This window comes from Takifugu flavidus, chromosome 16, assembly GCF_003711565.1.
Source record: "Takifugu flavidus isolate HTHZ2018 chromosome 16, ASM371156v2, whole genome shotgun sequence".
NCBI classification, from domain to species: Eukaryota; Metazoa; Chordata; class Actinopteri; order Tetraodontiformes; family Tetraodontidae; genus Takifugu; species Takifugu flavidus.
The window spans coordinates 7,593,945-7,608,402 of record NC_079535.1 but is presented as its reverse complement, the minus strand read 5'-3'; the positions used below and the strand labels follow the sequence as shown (position 1 = coordinate 7,608,402).

General features: G+C 47.2%; 2 long non-coding RNA genes across 2 annotated transcripts; both read left to right on the top strand.

Moving 5' to 3' along the window:
- Nucleotides 1-344: 344 nt before the first annotated feature.
- On the top strand, nt 345-6,793 carry LOC130513255 (uncharacterized). Its single transcript, XR_008946661.1, has 3 exons — nt 345-6,245; nt 6,472-6,625; nt 6,720-6,793. It is a non-coding gene; the product is annotated as an uncharacterized LOC130513255 (long non-coding RNA).
- Nucleotides 6,794-6,971: 178 nt separating this feature from the next.
- Nucleotides 6,972-11,240, top strand: LOC130513254 (uncharacterized). The gene is made up of 3 exons (XR_008946659.1): nt 6,972-9,630; nt 9,755-10,074; nt 10,205-11,240. It is a non-coding gene; the product is annotated as an uncharacterized LOC130513254 (long non-coding RNA).
- Nucleotides 11,241-14,458: the final 3,218 nt, after the last annotated feature.

Here is a 14,458-nt window from a genome sequence, read left to right as displayed (position 1 = left end):
CATTCTAAACACGGAAAAAGCCTCCTTACAGGTAGAGACTAGTCGGGGATCTGAGGTCAGGGGAGGTTCTTCGGGAGAATTTAATGTTTGTAGAACAAGCAGCAGAATGGAAAATGTGCTATGTTCACCCTTCAATTCGGACTTCTCTCTTCCCGCTTTCTGAATCCTTGTATTTGGGATGTTTCTGCGCAGTGCTGTCAGTCAAAGTGGAGGACAAGTGCAAGGTGTCCTGAAGGTTAATGGCTTCGGAAACGCTCAGCGATTTAAACACCATATGGATAGGCTCATCATCTACAAGCTGTTCAAGGTTGAACCCATCCAGAACACTGTAGGATTGAGATAATAGCCTCCTTGGCCCAACTGTTGTTAGCCGCTGATCTCCTGTCAGCTCGGAGGAGGTGGTAGGCGCTAGGACCCGACAACCCTGCAGATTTTGACTCTCCGTCTTCTCTTATCGGGCTCTCAGGTGTCCAGAGGTGTCTGTGGGGCCTCTTCCTTCCTGTCGTGCCGCCCCCGTTTCTCCCCCGTCTACCGCTCCCTTCCCTTTCTCTTGTCTCCATTTAGCTCGTCAGCCGCACACACCCGCCGGTGAGCGGCTCACCCTCGCAGCCATCTGTTTCCAGGCGGCTCCGCGAGCGCCGCTGAAATATGTAGGGCCTAATTAATTCAACCAAATTGTTTTAGAATAGATTAATACAATAATGGCGGCGCATGAAAGGTTATTTCAAGTACACCACTCGGCTAATCTCATTAAAGGTTAGAATTCACTCATCTGTACTGTACGACGCCATATATGTATGCTGTGTATGGGTGCTGATTTCACTCATTATTGTTATTATTATTATTATTATTATTGAAAAGAGTGGTTGATATAGGAGGGAATGAAAATATTTGTCTTTAAACTAAGAAAAACAGGAGCGGATCACTTTAGAAATGGGTGTGACAGTATTAGCATTGCATGGTTACGTTAAAATGCTAATTTAACGTTCATGATACACACTGACAAGACTCTGGCTTTAATATCGTTCAACAATAGAGGACATAGGACGTTCCTCATCTCACAGTGGGTTATTATATACTGGATCTGGGAGATGCCTGCAGGTTTCAGGGCGTCCAAAGATCAGAAACAAGATTTCTGGCAGTGAAAACCAAGTCTTGACTTGCTGAAAGCCGTGCGAGTTTATTTCAACGCTAAGCAGCCTTGCGAGTCATTATGGGATGGCTTTGATGTATTTGTTGCTCTCATGTCCTGCAGGTTCTCTCTCACTTGGATAAAATGCTTAATCAACAGTTCCCGTTCAAGTTCAGCAAAATTCTACTTTGTGGACTTTTCCTGCCCAGCTGAAGGTTTGTTGACGTGCTGGTGGTGCATGCAGGTGCAGCACAGGTGCATGCAGGTGCAGCATGAACAGGGTCATTAGAAGGTGCCCCCCACCGCTGAGTCCGGTCTCGGCCTCTGAGGCTCCATGGAAGAGCCCTGAAATACAAAACTACTGTTGTGGGCTGCAGCTGCAGCAACTGTGGACGATGTAACCCTGGACTGCTTCAGACGACTCTGTGACCTCAGCATCAGGTGCGAATATCAAACACCAGGAGCTGGAATGATGCTGAAAAGTGTTTCATTAGTAAGAGTCGATTTATAGGGACACGAATGCAAAGGGAAGGGATCCATCAACAGCCACTGAGCGTAAGATCACCTCCAAAAATTTAGAAATGAGTCCATTTTTGTCATTTGCCCTTGACTAAGTGGCAACTTTCAGCCCTCCCAATCAGCACCAACCCTGTCCAACAGAGTCCTTAAAGACAGGAAAAATGACTCAACGGTTCCGTCACGCCTTTTTGTCCCATTAACCTTTTTCGCTTTTCACGGCTCCACTGAAGCTGCAACGCTGCAGCTCCAGCGTTGCAGAAGACGAATCTGCGATTGTTTTTCCTGCGACGGCTGTTCGGCGCAACAGCTGGCGAGCCTTAAAATCCGCCGACCTCCACAAGCAAACCCGCAATCGTTCACTGGAAAGCGTTTATAAATGACAAGACGGCAGAGTCGTTACAAAGGGCGTCATTCAGAAGCGTCGGTGCTTTTCTGTTTGATTCTGGGGTTCTCTGTTGATCCCTGAAGGACGAATCTGACCTCCTGGGTGATAAATCTCCTCCATCATTAAACTGCTGTAACTTCACTTACTGCAGCACCATTTTTAAAGGCGAACATTAATCACTTCAGTGGCAAATTTAACCACCGAGCCAAGAGTGGTTCTTTAGCAGAGCGAGCCCCGTTTGCATGGAAACGGCTGGTGACCCTCAAACGAGGCTCTTCATAAACGTCCCTGGCGAGACGGCGCCGCCGTGTCATCGCTCACCTGGGTCCACCTCTGCAGGGATTCGGGCAGAAGTCGTGGCTCAAGAGGAAAGTGGGCCTCTGAGACCATCAGGTCCCCTGCTGGACCTCCAGGGCCACTTCCTATAGACGGCTGTGGTTCATTAATGCCGGCATTATGGCCGAACCCGCTGCAATTAGACGTGTATTTAAGGCACGCCGCCACGTGCACCTCCAGAGCATGCTCGCGTAGGCGCACGCTTACACCTACATGCATACACGCGCTCGCACTGGCGCCGTGTCGGATGCATTTTTAAGAGGGGGAATATGGTAATGAACCTGGCTTGATAGAGTAATTAACTGGGCTAAATGGAAATCCCAAGAGGTTCAGTGATAGTTAGCAGATGTTCTCTGAAATACATTAAAGACCAAACGTCTCGTGCACGCAGAAACGGAGAGAAAGTGGGGGAGCTAAAGAGCACTGATGTTGTTGCAAAAAGGTAGAAGTTCTTCCCTTTTATCTCTAGTATTAAAATTTCACTGTGGAGGTCTGCAGAGAATATAGCTGTGTGTGTGTGTGTGTGTGGTGTGTGTGTGTGTTCTGCTTCTTGCTACATATTGATAAGTATGCAGTCTAGTAGCAAAGGGAGGACATATTGGAGGGGTTGGATTACATTGGCTTTAAGTTAAGGTTATGGAGATAAGAGAGGAGCTGTGTTATATCTATGATTCTCACAAAGACGTCTAAGGGTGTGTGTGTGTGTGTGTGTGTGTGTGTGTGTGTGAGAGAGAGAGATGTGGTAACAGAATTACACCATAGGGTCAGTTTATCGGATTTGTTTCCTACTGTATCTTTATACATTCACCACTGTGATTCAAGGCCTTAATAGTCATAACGACTCAATTTTTATCTGCTGCGCGTGTAAGATGACACCTCAGTTCTCCTGCTGCTTTCTTTGGTTACACAGATATAAGCATCAAAGAACAAAAGGATAAAGAACAAAGCGACACGAAAATATCAGTGCAGGAAATGAACAAAGGCTGACAGGGAGCTAATGAGATTACTGTGCATGTACTGTAGATGCACCTCTGCATGTGATCCCCCCAGCAGATCCTTCACCCCAGTAGAACTCCTCAAGTGCAAGAACTGCTTTTGTTCTTGTACCACAGAAAGTCATTTTTGCTGGGCTAATGTTCGTTAACTTTCCAACCACGCACAGTGTAAAAGACCTGCAGACTTGTCATTTCTTTAAACCGTATAAAAACGCACATTTTATTCTCGCTCATGAACTTAGAAATGGAGACGAACAACACCAGATGGACCGGCGGTCCAGCTACTTTTAAACATAAAGACTATACGGTAATTAGGCGCCAGATGAGATAGAAATAATGTCTGTTTCCACACGCCTGGTGGGAGAGTTGTTCGGTTGTTTCGCATATTTCGATAAGGTGCGACGACTCGACTCAAAATTTGTTGCATTTAGCGTAGCAAAAACACATGTTAGTCGCCACCTTGATTTACGCCACTGCTTCGCATCCTGCTATGAATAAAAGCCTGAGCCGATCTGTGTTTTATAGCTTCCGTACAGTAAGTATGGAACCCCCGAAGGCAGCAAAGTCCCACTCTGCAGCTAGCTAGCTTACTAAGGCACACTGAGGGAAGCCATCTGCTTCTCTGTCGGAACTTTAGAACAAAAGAGTCCAGATAGTCAAAGTTCAGCGGCTCATCAGAGCAAACTGACATCATTTCTTTCCCTTTCTCTCTCTTCGTCAACTCAAAAATAGTTCCCTGAGAAACAAACACCGAAATGAGGAGAAAAAGAAAAAGTGTGTGTGTGCAGAAACACCTGTTAATATTGGGTTTATTTCTGAATTTCTTCCAGTTCTTCCATGTGGTCAGTAGGTGTAAAGCAGCTGCAGGAAGTGTTATAATGACTTCCTGTTTACTCCGCCTCCTCCCACCCACTCACCGGGTACAGATGGCCGTGTGGTCCTGCATGGACCGGCTCCATCACTAATAAACTGGCACCCGGCACAAACTTATTGCAGACTAAACTCCCAAATCATCTGCATCCTCCAACCCCAACACAGATATGCTGTTTGCTGTTATTCTGTTTAATATGACGCCATCTGATCCATCACTCGGTGTTCCGCTAATGCTGCCTGCTCTTTTATGTAATCTAATCTTTATGTTGTTTTTCCTGCTTTAAGATGCATAATGTGTTTCAGAGGAAATGTCAGTCCAGTCTGTTTGGATGCACTCAAAAGAATCAGCAGTGCTAATGCTAGAAAAAGGCTAATATCAAGCCCCTTTAGTAAAATGGGGGTTGTTTTAGATAACAAATATTCCAGCATATTTAGCAGCAGTTATGTGCTAATGTGCAGCAACAACCTCTTCTTCCCGTATACCACACTAGAAACATGTGACCGGCTATGGAAGTTAGTGAGGAGTGATACGTTAAAAGTGCTCTGGAGAGCCAGAAGATGTGAAAGCCCAGGAAGAAACGCTGGCAAAAACAGTAAAAAGAGTTGTTGTGGGTTTATTTTGCCTGTGTTGTTTGTCCTCCGTATTTTGTCCCTTTAAATTCATCGGTAAACAGCGGTTTCACCTCCGGTGTATTTATCAGTGTGTGCCCACTTTTGGCTGCCATGGTAACCTGTTAAATACACCACAGAGTATATGGATGTGACATCTGCCACAGTGCGCTCGGTTTTGTTTTGATTACTGAAAGCTCAGGCCATGCTAATTAGAACAGAAAATTGTCCTCTTACTTCTACGGCTAACAAAGATGCAGCATTCCGCGTTTGAATTAATGTTGCTACTCCTTCCTCCGCATGTCATTTATAACCAAAACCTGCTGAGGTGGTGCAGAAGAAAGTCCCAGTCCCCATCCTGCAGCCGGAGTTGTTGTCGTTCCCAGAGGGAGCAAAGGTCAGCTCAGTAATGCCTTAATGTAATAGTTAATCTGCGTAACATTCCCAGGAAGTCTGCTGGTTAACCATTTCCTATTGAATCAATCATTATCAGAGCCTACATGAGAATTTCCTTCACCTGTTTCCTCGTGCCACCAGTCTTACTTCACCACACCCCCTCTAGGTACTTCACGACCTCTGAACCCCCCCTTTTCCCACCCTAAAGGGTGCAGCTACAGCTGGCTTAGCATCAGATATTTGTCAAATTAGATCCCTTCCACGGAGCACTGAACGCGCTCCCCTCCTCCGAACCTGCAGATCACAGTTGTGATTAAAGTCCTCCCCCGTCGCTCAGGAGATTTCGTCGAAATTGGCAGCTTTATCGAAGGCCACGGCGCGTAGATTACTGTAATCAGATTCTGCTTTAAGGGCATTTCGCTGCCGGGATAACTGCAAACAAATCTATGATGACAGCTTTAACCCTAAACTAAAACACACCAGAGTGTCTAATGGAGTCGGCCCACTAAGATTAGCGTCATCTGTTTGGGCTAGCTACCTCTGAAACACACACACACACACACACACACACGCTTATCCCTCAGATTCCCAACTACAAGGAGCAAAGAAGCGTCAGGAGATGTTTAATTAAGACAACAGATCAATTAACAGCTCAATTAGCCTGGCTAATTAGGGGCTCAGTTGGAACAAAAGCACATTCTCCTCTGCTCTCTCCTTCCCTGTGTCTCTCTCCCCTCACACACACCCTCTCTCTCTCTCCACTGCGCACACATGCACTCACACACACACACACACACACACACTCTCGCAGGGCTTGGGCACAGGGCACGGTTGTCGCAATAGAGCACATAATCCTACTTAATCGTCAGTCCACATTTTGGCTGGAAAGTGTCTGGAGGGAAGGATGGGAGCAGGAATGGTCCCCCTCTCCCTGAGTTTTATCTGAGGATCCAGGATGCCTGGATGCTGGAAGACTAATTGAAGTTACAGCAGCCCAGAGGTGGAGATGATTTCATGCTGACCTTTTTTTTCTCTTTTTTTTGCTGAGTGCATGACATCATTCTTAAGTTTGAGTATATTTAAACTTTATTTCATGTTTTAACATGAACAGGGTATAATATAACACAAATACTCTGTGTGCGTGCGTGCGTGCATGCGTGTGTGCGTGCGTGCGTGTGTGTGTGTGTGTGTGTGTGTGTGGTGTGTGTGTGTGTGTGTGCTAACAGGTGTACCTCCTGTCGAGTTCTCGTGTGTTTCCCAGTCTTCCGGGATCCTGGTGAGACAGTGCTGATGCTAGCATGCTTGTGAGTCTGCATGTGTTTTGGCAGAGGCTGGTGCTCTGGACCCCCCTGCCCAGTCAATTAGGACGACTGTGTGCTGGTACGAAGCCCCGTTTTTGTGTCTGTCAGGTATTTCAAACTGTCGACAAAATATATTGAGGGATATCTCTCTCTCCCCCCCCCCCCCCCGGCAGATTTAAACCCACCCAGCAGTTTGGCCGTTTCGCCTTGAGTGTCGATGAAGCAAAGAGAAAAAAGTGACGTCATTATTTTTTTAACCATGTCAATTGTAGGTTTTTCTGGAAATCCTCTTCTGCTTTCACACCTCAAGAATACATGACAACAAAGAATAAGTCATCTACAATTACCAGTAGAAACACAAGACAAAACAAGCTTCGATCCATATTACGATTCAGGAGGACTAATGATGTCAATAATCTCAATGTTGTCAATAATCATAACAACAATCTTAAAGTTGTTCCTCAGAACGACACGTTAAATAGTTAAGTCTTCTTAATTCTTTTCAATATCCATCATCAGTTAGTTCGCTTCAATCTTTTAACTCAATGTCTAAAATCAAACATTATACCATTAAACTATTAAATGCACAGCATCCCTAGGAATGTGTCCGTGTGTGTGTGTGTGTGTGTGTGATGTCCTCATCTGCTCTCTGTGTCTCTGCAGTGTTGCTATGTTTTTGCATATTTGAGGTAACAGAGGTGACAGGAGTGTGTGTGTATGTGAGTGTGTGTGTGTCTGTGTGTGTTTGCATCTGTGTGTTCCTGCGTGTGTGTTCCTGTGTATCATGCTGGGTTCACGTGCTCGGTCACCCCATATATCTTCAATGTAGCAGACAGGTCTGGGGTTCTGGTGCCGATGCACTGTCTTCTCTCATTACTGAGCAGGACCAGGAGGCGGCCCAGGCTGCACACACACACACACACACACACACACACACACACACACACACACACACACACACACACTGGAATAAAATCTTAAAAGGTGAAGACATGTCTGATTTAATATGTTTATTGCAAACATAATGGAAATTAAAGTTCTACTCCTGCTGCTGTTGCTGATATCTAAACTGCCCATGATGAATAATAACAGCAAAATTTAGCTTTTATGGAGAATTTGTTCCAGGAAACAATACAGTATCTACACCACTCCCCCACTGCTGTGGCCTATCTGAGGGAGATTACAAATAGACACACACACACACACACACACACACACACACACACACACACACACACACACGACAAGCTGATGACCATGTAACGACAATGGGGTGCAGTGTGTGACAAGAGCCTTGTGACAAGATAAGTGACAGAAGGATAGGCTGCAGCCATGTGATCCCCCCCACTGACACACACACACGCACACACACACACACACACACACACACACACACACACACACGCACACACACTTCCCTGTTTTCCAGCGTTAATAAATTGCGTCCCAGCAGCTGTGTCTGCTGTGTGATCTGATCTGCCGGGGACGTCCACCGTCCACAGACTTTACTCCTTCCTGTCTCTGTCCGACTTCCTGCCCAGCTGAAGCTGCTCGGACAGTTTCCAGCCGCTCTCTTCACATAAAGCAGGATTGGATTCTGCTGGAGCTTCACGCTCGGCTTCCTCGATATTAAACCTGGACAAGCACGCAGAAGACAAACAAATGTCCTACGGAGGCTGGGCTGCTTCCTCTGCCCTGTTCCGGCTTTTATGCGGCCTCTGTCTTCATCAGCGCGTCTGCTGCCACTAATGTCGGCCCTGTTTTCCGCTTTAAGAGACACAGAATCGCTCATTTCATTTCGCTGACGACTGCTCCCTGTCTCCTTTAAGGCACAGCTCCTGACTGGTCGCAGAGCTTTTTCATACTATTACGTCTTTTGACTGCAGTGATGGAATGAAAGCGCAATATTTAGCTATGGCGTCCCTCTACTTGTATAATAAGACATATCCCAACCGTGCAGCTAAAAGCTGGGGGGAGCAGGGCACTTTAAAAGATGTCTCATGGCCAGTTGAGGACAGAAACTCTCTTGCTGTCATGAACCCAAACTTACAGCACATAATCAGCTTTGTTTTGGCACTTTGTAGGTTTTCAATTTCAGGATTTAAAGGAAGAAGATGAGGCCAATAAAGAAGCCACGCACACATGCATGAGTATAGCTGCAATGTGTGGACAAACAAAAGAGCGCAGAGATGCTCGGTGGAACGGTCACAGAGAGATTCCAGCAGTGTGTAATTGGCCTTAAGCCATTCCACTGGCCTGCTGCTCTCTGAATAATGCATGCTCTTTTTTAATGAAGCCTTTTGTTGTCTTTTTTTACTTCTCTAGGATGTAGGGTAAAATTAGCATACTCCTGTGTCTGCATCTTAATGAGCCTTTGGCCACTGAGGGTTGGTGCTGTTCAAAGCAGCCCCCCCCCCCAACACACACACACACACACACACACACACACACACGGATCTTAAGGTAAGATAAGGATAAGAGCGGCAAGACTGAAAAACCCCATCACCCGGGCACCATCAAAGCGAAGAAGGTGGAGGCGGCGTTTTGTTCCAATGGCAAATCCGCCGCTTTCAATTCCGAGGGCGGGGGTTTAGGGAGGGGGCTCAGAGGGTAAAACGTGTCACCCTTTCACATTCATGTCTTTTCAGCGCTTCTTTCACTGTCCGTCTCTGAGCGTGAATGCAGAATGCTCTTGCAGGAGGCTTACAGTCCCAGAGTCGGTCCTGGAGATTGGAGCGTTCAAGGCCCGTCCTTGAGTGGGGCAGGAGAGCGTTCCTCAATCACCGAGGCAGGCGCCACGGTTGCCTAATCCTTCTGCAGGGCCACCTATCATCAACAGGCTGATGCTTTGGAATGCACTGAGCTGGGATGGGGCCTCGGCTGAGGGGTCAAAGGGCAACAAGAAGACGGAATGAACTCGGAGGGAAGCGACAGTTGGAGCAATACTAATTCCGACTGGTCCTGTAAAGCGAGGCGATATTTCAGACGTCTGCCCTCGTTGGTCCGGACCGTCAACTCGCCTCAAACGCTTCCTCCTTCCTGGCGTTTCCTGGCTGACGGATTCATTGGGAGCTGAAAGGAGCGGTAAGTTGAGAATATCGTGCGCGACAGCAGCGGCGCCAGAAGAGCTGCACTTGGCTGCCGGTGTGTTTTCTCTGAACAGAGTCACTCGGATAATTAACCTGTGCATTACCTTCCCCGCTGATAGGAGGCACCACGCGCGCGGGTTCAGCGCGTCACGGAGATTGATCTCGGGAGCGCTGGGATGGGAGAGGAAGGAAGCCTCGCCGCTTGGCAGACGGCGCCGTACCTGTCAATTTTCGCATTCTGTTCAGTCTACCAGGTTCAGAGAGAGCCTCATTTCCTAGATTGGCTCGGGAATGAGGCTGGCAGACGAACAGAATAAGAAGTGAAGTTACAAGATGCTCCCTCGCTGGTCCCGTGGAGCGGCAAACTTTCTGAGGCATGAGCAGCTCCCGACCTCGGCGGTGGGCTGAAGCCACAGCTGGGGGGGCTGCAGCCCCAGACGTGTGAATAATTCTCACGTAGAAATGTCTTTTTTTGCATGAAAAACAATGAGCAACCTTCCAGCTAAGGCTTTTGCTAACCATTTCACAGCTCATCTTTAGTCGCTGAAACAATCCTGTTGTCTGTGCAGGCTCCATTACCAGGAAGTGGGGACATGGTGATGGACTTGGACACACCAGCGCAGGACCAGCCCGTCCTAAAACCGGGCCAATCGGACCTGCAGGAGGAGGTCTGGCTCCACCTGTCAGCTGTACCAGCTGCTGTTGGCACCAACATCAGCACTTTTCTTCGCCAGGAAGTGCCCTCTTTCTGAATTTCCGCGTGTGAAGCGTGTTGTTTCCAGTGTATCGTGAAGCAGGCATGATTATTTATTTTCATATTATTTATTTATTATTTCGCCTAAAGTGCCGGTGTGATGGGCTAACAACGGACAGGACGCCTGTAATCACAGCTCGGTTCTGCAGCTCCAGCGACGTTAGATCAAGCACGTGGGGGCAGCTGCTCTTTGAGCCCAAATGCTTTTGTTGCGCGGCGAAAAATGCTAAATAATTCTCTTTGCTACCCTGCGTGTGCAGGACGGCGGGCTGAAGTTCTGTCCCGTGGCTCAGATCAAACGGCAGGCAGGTTCAGACCAAATGCTCAGGAGGGGAGGGCGCACACGGAATGTGTTTGTCTGTGGTGGGGGTGACGAGCACGTGCACGTTCAAATTTAGGGGAAACAAGGGAAACTGTTTATTAGGTACGAAGAGGAGGCTGCAACACCCGTTTCTTGATGATTAATTTCTGCTGTAACGATCTCAATATTGGACCAGGGTTGCCTTGAAACTGGGCATCAGCCAGCAGGGAGAAATAAACCTGATACTTGAGTTATTTCTGTTGGTTAATGGAGCCCGTCTCAAGATAGAAATGCGCCTGACCACACCTCGTTTTGGGACAAACAAGCCCACCAGCACACAGCTTGGCACAGGCACATTTACTGCTTACACCATGTGGGGGCTGGGCGTGAAAAGCATCGCTGCCTGGGTTGGAAAATCAGCAAAAACACTCGTGCTATGCTAGTTCCTACCCCAAGGTGCAGCCCTACAGTGACGACAGGAGACAATTGAACTGTTTGGAGATGTACATATGGGACGTAAATAAAATTACTTCTGCTTTTCATGTGGCCAGATTCTAAGTTATAATTGAAATCTGCCTCATTTAAATAAATGCATAATGTCTCATCCCCGTTGCTAACTTGCAGTTTCCCTGCTGGTGCTCTGGTCCTCCTCTCTGTGGTTCTCTGTGGGTCTCTGTAGTCCTCCTTCAGTAAGGACCTCCTCCAGGTTAGTTCCTCTCTGGTCCATTTCACGTCTTTTGCTTGGTAATCCGTTTGCATTCACACTATGAATAAACCACACCAGGGTTCATTTACAAGCGAACCGAGACCCACATTTTGAGGCGGACCAGATTTCGCTTGTTTTGTCTGCGTCGAGTGTTTTTAGAGCTGTAAATCAGGAGCCCGTGCCTTTGTGAACAAGTTAAAAATCATTCTCCACTTCTTTTTCTCCCTCTCACAACACCTTCAACAACCCAGGAATTCTCTCGGGAAATTAAATGAGTCTGTTTTTCTTGCCTGTCGTTCACAGGTGAGGGACTAAAAAGAAGGTTATAAAAAACCCGTCACCGAGCTCTTGGCTTTGAGTGCGACATATTTTTTTGGATTAGCGTCAATGGCGAAACGCGGGAGCGCAGTAACTCACTCAGGAGCATTTTTAAAAATGGATGGAGAAGTTTATTATTGGCCAATAATCCCAGCAGCTGCATTCAGGCAGTCAGTCGATATGAGAAAATATTGGAAAATGATGCAGTGTGTGTTTACCGTGATTGGGTTTGGAGGAGGAATCCAATAAAGATGATGAAGAAGCCTCATCTCCGCACCTCGCAGGGCCGCGCTGGCTGCTAGCGCTCAGCGGAGGAAGAATGCAGGGAGAGGGGAGTGATTACTGTCGTTAAGTTGACAGGAAATGTTGCATCTCCTTGACGTTTAGTAATGATCGCAGCAGCTGGGAACAATAAAACTCCAACACTGAGCAATTATTGGCCTGCTTCACTTACATTGGATAAAAGTAATAATGCACATTATCCCCACATCCTCCTTTTATAGTCGCGCCAGCGAGGGAGCAGAGGCAGCAAATGAGATTTGCCGCGCAGGAAGCTGAGTGGGCCGACGGTTATGATTGACTGGAGGAAGACTTCCTGCAGAGATGCATGATGGGACTGCTCTTCGTCTCCAACTCTCGCAGTCTGACTGGCTTCACACTCCTGTGTTTTATTTCTCGCGATTCAGCCCCGTGCCTTTGGGACGGAGGGGGATGATTAGAAAGTGGAAATGACACCCGGAGAGCGTCGATGGCAGCTGGACGGAAACCACCAGCCGTATGTTACAGCAGAGAGACGGAGGGAAAGAAAGAAGGATTCAATTATCACCTCAACCAAAGTGCAGCTACACTGATCCATCAAAGGTGGTTTTTGATTTCCAATCAAAACAATTAGCAAAGATGTTCTATAAGATATTAAATATATTTACAGGAGGGTCAACACAGCATCTCCAATAATTGAGATACTTGCATGTCTTTTAAGAGAGTGGCTGGGTACATGTAGAGAAGCTACAGTTAGCTATGCTTATGCTTCAAAAATTCCTCTCTCCTGCATGAAAACATTGTCCATTAGCAAAAAGAAAAACAAATGCACAATTATTCTTGTTGAAAGTCCGTAAGATGAAACACTAGATTCCCATTGTTATCGCTTTTCATCAGTTTAAAGCTCCATTTATGAATGATTCTACATTAATCCCATATCTGTGTTTCTACAAGCATAAATATAAAGGTGGAGGTAGAGGCCTAAGCCTCGTTTTCCAAATATAAGCGAGAGCTACAGATGACAGAGTGTTGTGACCTTTTTGCTCCTTCTCCGTGTGTGTGTCTGCACAAGAGCGGATATGAGCAGCAGAATATTAATGATTGATTAGGCCTGTCGTGGCCACGCATAAATATCCCGTTTGTGCTACAAAGGGCATTTCCTAGTAGCTCTCATCCTCTCCTTTTGATCAAAACTGGCCAGATTCTTTGTAAATGGCTGCGTAGATGTTGCCCTTCAGAAAAGGCACTAAAATGAACCTGTGAGGAGTTCTGGCCGTGAAACCCAACAGGGCTTCATTTGTCAGAACGCTCCGAGAACACTTGGCCGCCCTCCTTTTGCGAGGTGTAAATACGGACGGTGGAGGGCTGCGCTGATGTAGCAATACCGCCCAACCTTGACTTTAAAATAGGAAATTCTTTTTTTTTTCCATCTTGCTGACTTCCTGTCTGACGCTCTGCAGTGAAGAGGTATTCTGTTCTTCCGAGTGGAGATGGAATAGAAAACAAGCCTTCGCAGAAACACTTCTCACTTCTAGATGTGTTTGTTTCTGTGTGTGTGTGTGTGTGTGTGTGTGTGTGTGTGTGTGTGTGTGTGCGTGTGCTTATGTCTTCCGGGACACTTCTAGCTCTTTGGAGGGGCTTTCAAGGAAGTTGTTGCTCTTTCAGTCTTTCCTCTCCTCCGCAGGTGGTTTCCCCTCCTGCTCTGGTCATTTCCTTCTCTCGCTTGTTCGTGCCCGCAGTAACATCTGCCCTTGCCTCAGGTGGGGGGGGTGTTGGTGGTAATGGTGGTGGTGGGGGGTGAAAAAAGTACACACTTGGGCTAATCGAAATAGTTTTCCAATAAGTCAAACCCCAGCGCTGCATCCTCCTCCTCTGTGTTCACTCATCTCAGAAGGTTGAAGTAGGTAGATGATCGAACGGCGCCAACAAAAATGCGCCGACGCCGTCGGAAGGTCGATGTCATGTTTGTTTGCGGAGTTGTGTCCTTTTATGACTCACGGCTGACTGATGAGTGTGAGGTTCATTCGTATTTAGTGGAGCTGTGTGGAAAGTTCTTCTTTATTCCCTCCGCTTTGATCTCTGCGCCGGCCGATATAAATGCGACCTATTCACAACAATCTGATGAAAGGAAACCATTTGCGTCACACATTTGCCAATCATTTCAGGTGGCGCGTCCCGTCGCACAGCGAGGGGCGGCAAACTCTCGGAAAGCCAAAAAAAAAAAAAATCCCTTTCTGTGTTTCTGTTCCTCTCACCCAAAGTTTTCCTCTCCCTGGCTGGGCAGCCGCAGGTTTCCAAACAAACTAGCTGAAACATGTTGTCTGTGAGTCTGTCCGTCCAGCCCTCCTGCTGGGCACCAAAGCTGCCATCCACAATGTAAGCAGGTGGCGCTGGCATCCCAGGGAGAACGGGCAGAGCATGTGGGCGTCACGCAGGCGATGCCAATCCGAAATTCCCAGCTGACCTCCAAAAAAACCGAGGCTACG